Source organism: Patagioenas fasciata, chromosome 1 (assembly GCF_037038585.1).
Source record: "Patagioenas fasciata isolate bPatFas1 chromosome 1, bPatFas1.hap1, whole genome shotgun sequence".
Taxonomy (NCBI): Eukaryota; Metazoa; Chordata; class Aves; order Columbiformes; family Columbidae; genus Patagioenas; species Patagioenas fasciata.
In genome coordinates, this window is record NC_092520.1 from 152,848,157 (window position 1) to 152,861,385 (window position 13,229).

The window sequence follows — 13,229 nt, forward strand, 5'->3', positions numbered from 1 at the left end:
GTTAAGATAAAGGTTGACAAGAAAGTGATGGGAAATTTTGCTGCTGACTACAAGAGATCCAGAGCTTATTTAACTCTGGTTTTAAGAGGCAATTTGAAAGAAGATCCTGCAGCCAGGAGAGGATGTGGCCCATATTTTTGTTCTTACTTCCACAGGTGAAATTGGGAGCAGCTCCTCGCTTGAGCTATGCATAGGTAAGCAAGACCCATCCTGGGTTTATTTGCTCCATCATACTGAATCTGTCTAATTGTGAGTGCCTGATGCAATGTATCAACCAGAAGTTCCTTCAGCACTGATTTGATCTGTTCGTTAAGCATGTGAAATTTACCTCAGCAGCTTACAAAGAGCACATGATTTGCCCCAGCAGATTATAGTGTATCACGCTGGTGTGGTGTCTCCAGCACTGGCCAATGAGGCTTGGGATGAGGAAAACGCCCCTTCATCATTATAAGCATAAGACTCTGATCTTGGGTTCTCTCTCAGAATTGCATTTTTGATGTTTTCTGATGTGAATATAACATTTCACCATAAACTTGGTGGATTAAGTGTAGATTATTTTCACTGTATTTCATCTGTTTTATTAAAAGTCTGCAGAATTTAAAAAAACATGCGTGTAGAAATTTAGCCCTGGAAATTCCTGAAACCCATAACTATCCCAGCAATAGCATAAATTTTCCAAAATTATTTTTTCCCTACTGATTACAATTAGGATGTTCTAGTGTCAAAACTACCCAAGTACCTCTTATGCCCAAAGATGCACACCCTATATTATGGAACTGAAAGTAACTTTGATTAATATCTGTAAGACAATTAGAATTGTTGCAATGACAGACACCATCTTCTTGGTTAAAATTGTTGCAAGCCTCCGAATGAAAGTATTAGAAATATATTGATATTAAAAAAACTTTATTTGGTCTTCTTTAGAACTTTAAATATTGCAGTCTTACAAATTATAATACTTCATAGAGGTAGATAAATATTTCAACAATTGAGCATGAATTATGTAAATGCAAGTGTCGTAATTCATTAGCATTCAAGGTAAAGCATCCAAGTCCCAACTAGGAATGGGCTGAAAATAAGACTTTAAAATTATCTCTAACTATTTGCTAGCCTGGAAATGTTATCAAAGTAACTCTTTCCATTCAGATTGCCACCATCTTAGGTCATCGTTGCTATATAATGATCACTCTGTGAAAGTATTTAACAGAAATACATTCAATTCCCAGATGTCCAAAGGAGTTCATACACATCAGCATATGCAGCTTCCTTATCTGGGGCATACCTCAGTCCTGTCTGTGCAAAGTGGGGATGATAACCCATTATTTTACCCTATAGCTATCATCGTATCTTCTTTGTTTCACTAGAGTGTGCATTCGTACCTGTTTGCACAGCAGAACCTTAATCTCTATTGCTAATATGATATATTATTAACTTTTACAATGACTAAAAAATAGTGCTGCATGTTAATAGATGGAATAAAAGGTATCAAGTTCTTCGGCTGGTATTCTCTCTTATCTATTAAATTGCTTGTTCTTAGCATAACTGTGGTATAATTATAACAGTGTAATACACTGAGCTAGTTTGTTTGAGATAGTAATGGTATAGTTTCCCAATACACATAATCCTGTGCCGCTGCAGACTGCTGCTAGCAGGATAGGCCCATTCTACCCTCCTTTCTGTCTTCCTCCTCCTTCAACCAGAAGGTCTTGTTCTCTTCCTTCTGTTGGACCTAGTGACTATGCAGGATGAGTCAGTCCAGCTCACTGATCTGAGTGAACCCTACTTGTTTGGAGTCAGAGGAACTGTATTCCTGCTGGCTTGGTTGGCTGAAGCAACACTCTTGAGCAGCCCAGTGGTCACTAGATACGAGGCACAGCCGCAGGCAGGGGAGTGGGACTGTGCCTCTTAGCTGCAACCTACACACACATAGTGTCAGGTTTAATGGGAAATTATACCCTCGTTGTGTCCGAGATCCATGGTTTATAAACATCCGCTTCCTATTCTGGAAGATACTTGAAGTAAGTGTGAAGTACTGGATATCGATTTCTTAATTCCAAAAATATCTGCTCTGTGAAAACAGATTTTCTTTAATTTATCCGAATCCTTTTTCCTTTGTACCGGATGAAAAAAGTCAAATTCCTTTCAACCCTCAGTGAACCACTGCAGGGTCTCACCGATTTGCTGAGGAGGGTGAACATGGGCTGCAGGGGACATACCTGAAAAGGCAGCACAATCCACTGGGAGCACAAAGTAAACCTGCAATAATGAGACATGAATCTCTGCTTTGGTGGAGGCTTTCACCTTCTCTCTAACAAATGAGGATTATTCAGTTTTCATAATTTGCTCTGTGAGTCTGACCAGTCCTCATAGCTTTATGGTTCCCCTTGGGTGCTGAAGATTTACCTTCATTTTAGGTACATTGTGTAATGAAAGGAGTGGCATACTCCCTTTCTCACCTAACAAATTCATCTTTTATGTAACATACTTAATACGGCTGAATGACAGGAATGTGGTGGCACCACCCTAGCTTCATATATGAACACCTATTGGCTTTAACAGGAATACAGTGCCAGTTTCTATTACTATTTCCAAAGTCTTTGTAACCCCTATTCTCTTTGATGCAACATTGGGCTGGAAATTAATGATGTCTTTCAAATGAGTGATAACAAGATTTTATTGAGTAAAACCTTGTATGTAGAAGAATCTGATTTGAAGTTTTTGAGAACACCCAGCATAAATGTTGAAGAGAGGCTGTAACTCAAAAAGTTATGTGGTAAGATTAAACATTTGAAAATACTGGTAGAATAAGTTAATAACTTACTTCATTAATTAAGCTTCACAAACAGTCTAGTGAAAGTAAGCTAGAAAGAATATCTTATATATGAAAGAATAAACAGAAGAAAGTATATGGTATTTGAAGATCTGTGTGAGGTATTGGGTCAAAGGACAGGACCCCAGAGATATGGCTCTCTGTCTTTGGCTCCTAGTCTAAAGCATATGCTGCTTTCTGGATCTGTGAACCCTGGAAGAAAAATTCCCAGGGGCTGTATTGCACTTTGCCATGAACTTCACATATGAAGTTGAGAATGGACACCTGTTTTGACTTTATGGATGAGATCCTTTATGCTTAAGTTTTAGTGAGTGCAACGGCAGCTTCTGCATCTGAATTCATCTTTCCCAGCCAAGCAGTCAGTGGAGATCTAGTCATCAGGCTCAGTCCAGTTACTTAAACATGATCACACACAGCTATCTGAGAGTGCCCTCTGATATCCTCATGGCCTGTCATTGCCCCTGCAGAGCATGTAGGTCATCAGTAAGTCTGGTGTAAAATTTATCTCTTCCACATGACTAAGTAACCACAGGCATCTCTGAAGGCACTAAACATGGATGTTTAGGCACCTGAGCTAAGCCCTTATTGAATGGGTTTTAGAGGGCAATGCAGAAGTGAATTTTAGGATAAGATGTCTCGTATCTTGAATTTCAGTGGCGATACCCCTTAAAGTGACCAGCCCACATGTGCTCCAGTGTAAATATTCAGAGAGCCCTGCCAAATACATCTTTCACAGAGAATAATGATTATGAGAATTTTTCAGGTTCATAGCCATACCACCACATTGGATGCCAAAAAGTGAGCCCTCTCATGTGCTCCTCCCCTCCTCCACAGGCTCCTCCCAGCTGCTGCCTTATGTGTATGAAACCCCAGTGCTCTTGCAGCAGATCAGCCCAGTTTGGCATTTCACTCTTGCAGTGGCTGTGCACCTACAGAATTGCATGTCAGCCACAGTCTTCTGTCTGTGCATACATGAGCCACGCAGCTCCATCTCTTTTCCACCGCTACCTCCTAGACATGCTGTTGGCAGTGCAGTGCATCTCAGAGTACAAACTTCACAGTCTGCATTCTCACTATTCCTTTCTCCGTGATACAATGATGTTTTGGGCCAAGCTTTTCAGTTTAGCCTAAGTTCTACTGTATGGTATATTAAAAAAAAAAAAAAAAAAAAAAAAGGGTTGGTATTGCAGGCACTCATGTATGGGAAAAATTCTTCTCCCAAAAATAAAACCTTCCTGCTCAAGTTAGAGCCTGAGGCTTAAGGTATTAGCAAGCTGGAACTGTAACAATACAAACACATGAGAATCCCAAACAGGGCTGAACAACATTTGTGCACAATGCCCTCACTGCTTTCTTATTACCAGTTCAATAACCCTCACGGGATTGCTTCTGGAGGACTTTTTCCCTACATATTAACTGTGTAAGCAGGAAGCCTGTGTGCTATCTACTGACACCTAAACAAGCTTGACAAACTTTTTTCAAGTGACAAATTAAAAAAAAAAAAAAAAAAAAAAGTTCCGTTGTTTGAAAGATACCTGCAGTAAAATGATAATTTATATGGTTCAAAATGCCTTTTTTGTATGAAATTCTCAGGCAGGCAGTGGCAGACCATCTCTTGCCCTGCCCAGCAGGAACCAGCCACAGTCCCAGACTGTCAGTGCAACACCTCTTCCATGTGTGTCGCACAGTGAATCATTCCTATGGGTATTTTGGCCAGGTCAGGTGGATGGTACTCAACACTCCCTCTACTACTGCCTTCTCACAGGTATGGGTTAGCATTTTAAGCCACTACTATTATCTCAGCTAGTTTCTTCTCACCCTCCTTTGGCAGTTATGGAGAGCTTCAGCACTGATCTCAGCAAGAGACATTGAGTGCACACTGAAGCAGACTGGGAGCACTGTCAGGTTCTGTTGCATATTCTCAGGCTGCCTGGTATTTGAGACTACCTGAAAATGGTTTCTTCTTAAACTCTCCTGCTAGTTTCACCAGGAGCCACCTGGCTAACATGTCCAGAGGCTTCCAGTTTATTCCAGGAGAGAATATTAAGTCTGTGCTTCATACTCCTGCTCACTCCTATCTCCTGTCTCAAATCTCTCACCATCTCTTGTTTCTTTTGTTAGTATTTGCAATTATTGTCCGTCATGCGCTTTTGCCAAGGGTCAAGCTGCAGAGAACTATAAAAATAGAGGGAAAAAAAACAAACGATCAAATTTCTGCAATGTCAAAAGGATCAGCCAGTAGGCTGTGTGTAGCAATATCATTTTTCCTTGGCATTAAACATTATGAATAGGGATAAATGTCACCTTAGTGAATGTCACATAATTTCCTGAATATGCTTGTGCCTGCTTTTAAAAAATATTAAAAAAGGACAAAATGTAAAGGTGGCTAGAAAACTCACTATTCAAATTTTAGTATAGTTTTCATGAGCCCTAAGTTGTCACAGGGGGCTACGGTCTACGGGGAACTAAGTTAGTCACAGTAATCTGAAGATGGGCTTAAGAACCCAAGTTCAGGCACCCAGTTTTTAAAATCCTATTCTTATTTTACTAAAAATGAGCAGGTACACCAATGGAGTTTATACTGCTTGATAATGAACATGCAGATCGAACTTTCTAATCTCATCCTCTACCACTGTGACCCTGAGCAAGCCAGTATCTGCTGTAGTTGTCATACCTAAAGAACCAAGGAAAATGGGTGAAAATCTCCATTTCCCTTTGCCAGTGACAATATAAATCATATAAGTGGGAGAAACCACCTCTGGCTTCCTGGTCACATGAAGCTGCTAAGCCCACCAAGTGGAGTAGACATGGCACTCTCAGGAACTGAGGAAGATATACAATGGATTAGAAAGTTAAAATTCTATGTATCTTCTCCTTGTTGCCATGCAGGTCTGTCACACACCACACAGGTCAAATTTTATCCTGATTTGGGAGCTGTATAAATCTCAGGATAAGACAGTCTTTGTCCTGATAGTCAGACATCTTTGAGAAGGCTACTGACACACACATAGTCTTAATTCAGAGGAAGTTAGTGGTTTAGGGACATTAAAGACTTAAGGAAGAGTTTAAACAAGAAAATGAAAGCATCGTAAACTGGCAATATAAGAGACCTCCAAAAAAGAGGGAGTTGTGAAAGAAAATGTTTGGATGTTGTGACAGGTAGGACAAAAGAGCTGTAAGCAAAGAAAGTTATGGCTGGATTATGGCACCTTCAGGGCTTGGGAGAGTAGGAACATGAAATGCAATTTGGCATGATGAAGAAGGAGGAAGCACTGAAGAGATTCAGATTGATGTAAAGTACCAAAGAGTGGAGTGATTTTATCGATAACTTCAACCTGTCTTGGGTTACAAAACGAAGTTAAAGCACAAAGATATTTAGTCTGAAGATGATATGAATAACTGAAATAGCTCTAGCGTAAGCCACAATGATGCCAAACACCATGTTAGATTAGCCATACTCATCCATATGGTTGTGTTGTAGGAACAAATATATTTGCATAGAGGTATGCTTCTCCCCAAATACTTGTCCCACTGAACCTAGGAATGTTCCTTGATGCAGGTGCTGCTCGGAATGTGTGAAGAGGCCTCTGGAGATTCAAGGAAAATGTAAAAATCCGTCATTCCATGCAGAAACTCTGCTACCCTCCAGGTAAGGATGATATTTTCTAGCACTTGCAGAAAGAAGGCAGACAGATCTTGATTCTTGCACAGGAAGAAAAGGTTTTGTCAGAACAAACTCAGCTGTCCCTGAACCTACCCATTTCTCAGAAATCTAGACAGTTTCATACACAGTTACACAAGCTAAAAAAAAAATGAGGGTATATCAGTCATCATGTTTCAAGATGTAAAGAAACATCCATCTGCCCACAATTAGAAAGATATTGACTTAAACAAGATTTTTGACCCTCTATCTCATACTAGCAAACACTGCAGACTAAAAGGCCTCTAATAGGATGCACAGATTTCTTGTGTTCTTATAAAGCTGCTTTCTAATCCTGTACTAGACACTAAATTATCCTTCCTGTCCTGAGCATTTTGCATGGAAAAACTGACTAACTTACTGAGGAAAGGTCTATTGTAAATAATACTACCCCTTAATTTTGTTGCTATTTAGTATATGGTGCTACCTGGAGCCAGCAAACTCACACTAAGTACTATTCTATAATACTTACTCAGAAAGAGGTGATTGGAGGAACAAAATGTACTCTCTCTCCTCCTTAATATCAATTTAATATCTAAATTTATAGGAATCCCTATCTGGGATGTCCTTTGGACAATTTCTCACCTATCTCGGCTTACATTTATTAAGTTGCTTAACAGGTTGCACATCCCATTTGATCAAAGCTCATAGTGCTGAGAACTGAGCAATGATTTTCCACAACCTCATAGTTTTCTAATATTTTCTACATTGCAAAGATTATACGGTTGGGGCTTTAGATTGTCCTAGGTTTAATTCCCTGCATGCTGTTCTGTTATTGACGGAATCTATCACAGTCACTTTTTACAGTTTTCCTCTTCTTCTTTGTTAAAGTAAAAAATCTCCATCTTGGAATGTGCTGCCTTGTATATCCAGTCCCCTACCTTAATGCTGTTCATTTGTCTCATTTTCCCAGTCTACCAACATTTCTCTTTTGTGACACTGTACCCAGTGATACTCTTGGAAGAAGACACTGGAGGACACATCTTTGAGTCAATGTGGCCCTTCAAACCCATTGTTTTTGCTGCCAGCAGAGGTGCACATCTCCAAGTAAGTTCCCCAGCAAGCACTGTGTAGCAGGCACGGTCTGCCCATTCAACCGATGAGGCTGACAGTGTCAAAGCCAGATGAACAGATTTAAATCTACTAATTTACCTTCTAGGGGGTGTAGCTCCTTTCTTGAGATCTGTCACTGAGGCGTATTTTGGTTCAATCTCTCTAGACACCTCCTCTTCACTGACATTGCTTTACTCACTGGAGGTATCACGGAGGTTGTGTTGCACTGGCAGTATCCCTTGGCACAGTGTCAGTCTGACTCATCTTCCATTTCATTACAGGGTCTGAAAACAGCTGCAGCTGTCAGAGGTTTGCAGTTACTTTGGAGCATTATGATAAAACTTTACTTACTAATTTCTTCTGGCAAATACAGCCTCCATGGTATCAGAAGAAGAGTACAAAAAATGAAGTCTCTTGCAATGCGTTATGGTCATGAGTCCCCAGACTTGCACAAATTTGAGCAATGACACAGTAATCAGTAACTGCAAGATGAAAGCTAATACACTGTTGCAAGGTGAAGAAAAAACAACTGAGACAGAAAATATAACAGTAGAACTCTAAGATATAGTATAGCATAATATAACACATAGTGTAGTGTAGACATCTTTACAACTTAATCTTTTGCTATTACTTGACTTTATTTTTACTGTGCAATGAGAGTGTTTAATAAGTGTAGTATTTTTTACTTGAATTTATAATTTCTTCTTATGAGTATGATAACAGGCAACACTTCTTACCTTCTGTATCATTCCTGGAAGTCTTAATAACTTTCTTTTGTGTATTGTAAGCACATTTTTTCATATGCATCTAATTTACAGATATGTACATGCAACAGAGTATGTACAGAAATACAGCACAGTACTCAAAACCCATGAAAGAGGTTGAATAGATATTTGGAGGGGCTTTGCAGGCCATACAGAGGTCCATGATACTGTGACTGTACAGTCCTTGAAATAGTTTTCTTAAAACTGCAGCCATGACAGGGCAGACTTAATCTGTGAATATCCGGTGGTTCAGCTCTGATCTACTGTTTCTGAACTGTCCTGAGAACAGTCACAAATCTATATTCATCATCCCAGGCAGGAGCTGAGACAAAGGGATAGGAGTACTGTCAAATCTAGATTATGCCTGCTTCAGAGACAATTTTAAAACTTGTGTTTTCCTAAGGACACTCTTCAAAATTAACTGGATTTATCATGTGCAATTAGCTATGTGATTTTAAACTGAGATAATGAGGCTGCATCAAACACACCTTTCTGTAACAAGAACTCATATTTTGCAAAAATGTCAAAGGTATTATAGCAATACAACAAGTCTTTGCTGGAGCATACAAAGATTCCTATTTAATATCAGTGATTTTATACATTTTTCTGCCAAGGAAAATCCTGTCGTTCAAGTGAAGGCCTGGGTTCCCTTTCTGGTGTTCAGTGATAATAGAGAGACTGGCTCTCACTTTTTTATAAACCATTTTCCTCAAAATCACACAGGACGTCAAGACACCTGTTGCAGTGAGGGAGGTAACAATATTAAACATTTTTTGTTTAGAATCACTTTATCACTAAACAGACCGTGGTCTGACACATATGAGTACACCTTTATGCTGATCGCCAGGACCAGCACAAGTGAGGTGACACCGGCTGGTTCCAAGAGGTAAGAATATATGGAAAATCATCCTAGCAGTGTGAAAGGGGTGGTGGCACAAGAAATAAGAAGGAAATTTGATTTTAACTATTACTTACTTTGTAATATTCTACTTCTGTTTAATTTTTTAAAGACACGAGTGTTTCAGTTTGCCCACAAATAAAGTTAGAGGTTCAGAGCAATGCTGTTTTCTCCCAGTGTAATATGTGCAGGCAGCCAGTTGACATTTATGTTGTTTCAGAGTAATATATCAAAAGGAAAACAAGCAGTTGCTGTTCCTGATGATGTCAAGGTGATGGCATGAGGGTACTATCCCTGGAATTGCAAGACAGGAGATGCTGTCTGGGTAGCCGTGGGCAAGGGTTATTTCACACAGAAATCAGAGGGGATATATCTGAAGTCAGATAAAATAAAAATGGGTTCAAACTTTTCCAACACCCCTTGGCTTTCCTGCATTTTTTTAAAGGTCTTCTTAATTTTTATTTATCCCTGTATTCCCTACTGCTGTCTATGGCCAAAGCTCTGGCGGAAGGGTAGCTGTTTCTACCCTCCCTGCTAGAAGCTATAAGCACATATCATGCCAAAACCACAAGATTAACTATTTCATGAGGGGTTTCATGATAATTCTGGTCCAGAGGCTCTGAGAAGATTTGAATAATCATTACAGTTTAGGCACTTATCTAAGCTAGACACTTCTCTTACTGTCTAATTCAGATTAAGTATCTGCACAGAGAAATGAGAAACCTTTTCCACTCAGCAGGGGTAGTTGGGTTTGTGGGTTCAGATGGCAGACTTCGACAGGGCCACCTCGGGGCTGGTGAGTAAGTTGGCTCCATCCCCTCACCACTATCTGCCATGCAAGGTGGCTAAGCTAGCGTGAGAAAGAAGATTAGTAACAAATTACTCCCCTCTTCTCTGTAAGTCTTGGAAGCAAGGATGATGCAAGAAGGATCCTCCTGCTCAGAGGTTTGCTTCCAACTCAGACCATGAGCTTGCTCCTGTCCCAGCCCAGCTCATCCAGCACCTGTTCCTCAGAGCTGTGCCCAAAAGTTACTGTCTTGTCCACCAAAAGAAAAAAAAAAAAAAAAGGACTGAGGGAGAAAAAAGAAGGAAACTCTTACACAGAAGCTGGGAAATAGGAAAAAACTTTTTTCTGATCTGCAGAGGACAGCACAGCACTGATGCAAGAGGATAACAGCAACCAGAGGTTTAGAATTCATAACCTCTAATTCTTACAAGGGTACAATAATGAAAATTAAAAACAACAACAAAAACCCCCAAAAACAAAGCTCTTATTAAAGAGGTGGTAGCAAAAATTATTCTATTCTAACAACCCTGACACTTCTACAAATGTTCAGAAGAATGGCTAAGTTTCTGTGGATGCCAAAAGTTTGAAAAGAAACAAAATGGAAGAACAAAAATGTTGCAATCCTTAAAAAGGCTACAGGGAACTGCGTAACTCTAGCTCTGGCAGCCTGACTTCAGTTCCAGGTAAAATATTAACAAAACCTGAGAGGCACATCTATTTCTAGATGGATAGAGCAGATAAACCTATTGGCTTAATGCCAGGAGGGATTTGTGAATCAGACAATGCCAAAGAAATTTGATAACCTTTTTTAATATGGTATCTGAGTGGGTGGGTTTTTATAAAAAAGACCTGTGCCATATGGAAACAGTTTAAATAATGCCTGGATAAGAATTCAATAAAGTGACAACTAAGCACTTCACATGCATATTGTGTCCTTACAGAAAGTCCTTATACTTCTTTAAAGGGTATCCTTTTACGCAAGTACTTTACAATAAGGCAAAATTCAGAAAATAAACACAGGATGGTCATAGTGAAAGACAACAGACTCTCCCACTTTACATTCCTTCCTTCCTTCCTTCCTTCCTTCCTTCCTTCCTTCCTTCCTTCCTTCCTTCCTTCCTTCCTCCCTCCCTCCCTCCCTCCCTCCCTCCCTCCCTCCCTCCCTCCCTCCCTTCCTCACTTCCTCACTTCCATTCTGTTTCTCTCTTTCTCTCTATTCCTCATGCTGTTTCTCAACCCTTCTCTCTCTTTGTCCCTCTCATTTTCTCTATTTCTCTCTCCTTCTCTCTTTGTCTTTCTCTTTCTCCTTTCCCTTCTTTCTCCCCTATTTTCCCTCTCTCACACATGCTCTCGTATAAACACATATCTTCGTGCTTACTGGTTTGTTTGAGATGCTGACTGCAGGGTGTTGAGATGAGCTGCAAGGAAGGAGCACACTTAGAAGCACTCAAAAGAAAGAGAAACTCAACATTCAGTGTCTTAAGAGATGGAATCAGTGTGTAATTTCCTAACAACGTTCACATCAAACTTTTTATTGTGATAAACCCATGGTATTACTGAAGTAACTCAAAACTACCTCAGAACAGACCGACTCCACTCCATTCTGTATGGGATGGACTCACCAGAAAGCATTTCTGGGTAAAATCAGGCATTATGTGTGTGCCCCTACATGTGCTTGGACAGACCTATGGCAAGTTTGGTTTCCTTTTCCTTGTACAGGGGTTTTGAATTCAAAATGAGAAACAGACATGGTTCTTCTTGTGTGGGATCAAAAGAAATTCTTCTTTCTTTCCATAAGCCAATAAAGTAATGGAATGGCATGGTAATACCTCCTCTTTTTTTCATGTTGGAAGATATTAAAACCACTTTGATTTTTCTTGCAGTTCTAGGGGAGAATGCATTAGAAGCTGCATGCCAGGAAAATTCAATTGTAAAGGAATGTTCTGTCCTCAGCTGCCGCCATAGCTCACCCACTCTCCTCAAAGATTTATCTATTTGCTGTGGTACAGCTTCGTGCCTCACACAAAGCAATGCAGACAGCAGGCTACCGGGAGGTTGCCATTCTCTCTGCTGTGCTCTGCTTTGCTCTCTCCCTATTAGAAATACAAGGTAATTGCACATGCATGATCAAGATCCATTACATCTTAGTAAGACTTCCTTGAAAGACTGAGCTTATCATATGTCCGCAGTTTCTCTGGCACAACCTATTTGCTCTAATAATTTAGCCTAGATAGAGTCTGAGAGCTTTATATATTCCACTAGGATTTTTGGATACCTCTAACAGCTAGATTGATGGGACAGTGGGCAAAATTTCCAGACAACAGCCATGCTGGTGTTATAGTGCATGTACTCATGTCTCTGTTAGCACACACAGCAGATCCGGACAGAAAGGTTATGGAAATTCTAGAAAACCCCTTGAAATGTCATCATTGCTTATGAATTTGTGTACAGAAATCTAATACATAGAGTCTGCCTGATTAGTCATAGCTGTGTGCCTAACCACTGCCTATCAATTTCTTTGCCCTTTATGATTAAAAAAAAAAGGAAAGAAAAAAAACAGAGGATAAGCTTCTAAAAATGGCTGTGTCTAGCACAGTAAATTTAATCCTTGCTAGCACTGCAAATTTTATGCAGTTACTTCTGCGAGCAATGTGCAGAGCTGCAGAAAACTCTGAGAATGAGTCCTCTTGGAAGCTCTTCCACCTGCGTTTCCTCATGTGCCAGTTTTACTTCCTTACAATCTTAGGCAAAATCAACTTTAATGACCCTCCATGGGAATGAGTATGTTGACTAGAGCAACTCTTTGCAGGACAGTGCTCTCTGTCTTATATTTAATGCAGAACCAGAGTATGAGTAGCTGTCACAGCTGTACCATATGTAACAATGTGTGAAGGAAAGTTCACTCTGTCTGCTCTGGTGAGAACATGCAATTGCCTTCTTTGCTTAGTGGTCTGAGAGCAGGACTTGATAAAAAATTGAGAGTGACAGTCTAGGCTAGAGGCTGTGGTGAACACTGAATAATTCTTCCTGGATGAAGATTTTATTGCAGAAATTGGGAGTGAAGCCAAAACAATAGTAAGCTGACAAAAACCATGAAGTTTTCCACTGTCCTAGGAAATCTTGCAAGCACTTGATCAAGAAAAAATTGTGAACCACACAATGCATTTCTGCTCTTTAACAAGGCTTAATTATTAACT

General features: G+C 39.9%; 1 long non-coding RNA gene across 1 annotated transcript; it reads left to right on the top strand.

Annotated features, from left to right (window-relative positions):
* Nucleotides 1–7,564, top strand: LOC139827052 (uncharacterized). The gene is made up of 3 exons (XR_011737237.1): nt 1–194; nt 6,390–6,479; nt 7,444–7,564. It is a non-coding gene; the product is annotated as an uncharacterized lncRNA (long non-coding RNA).
* Nucleotides 7,565–13,229: the final 5,665 nt, after the last annotated feature.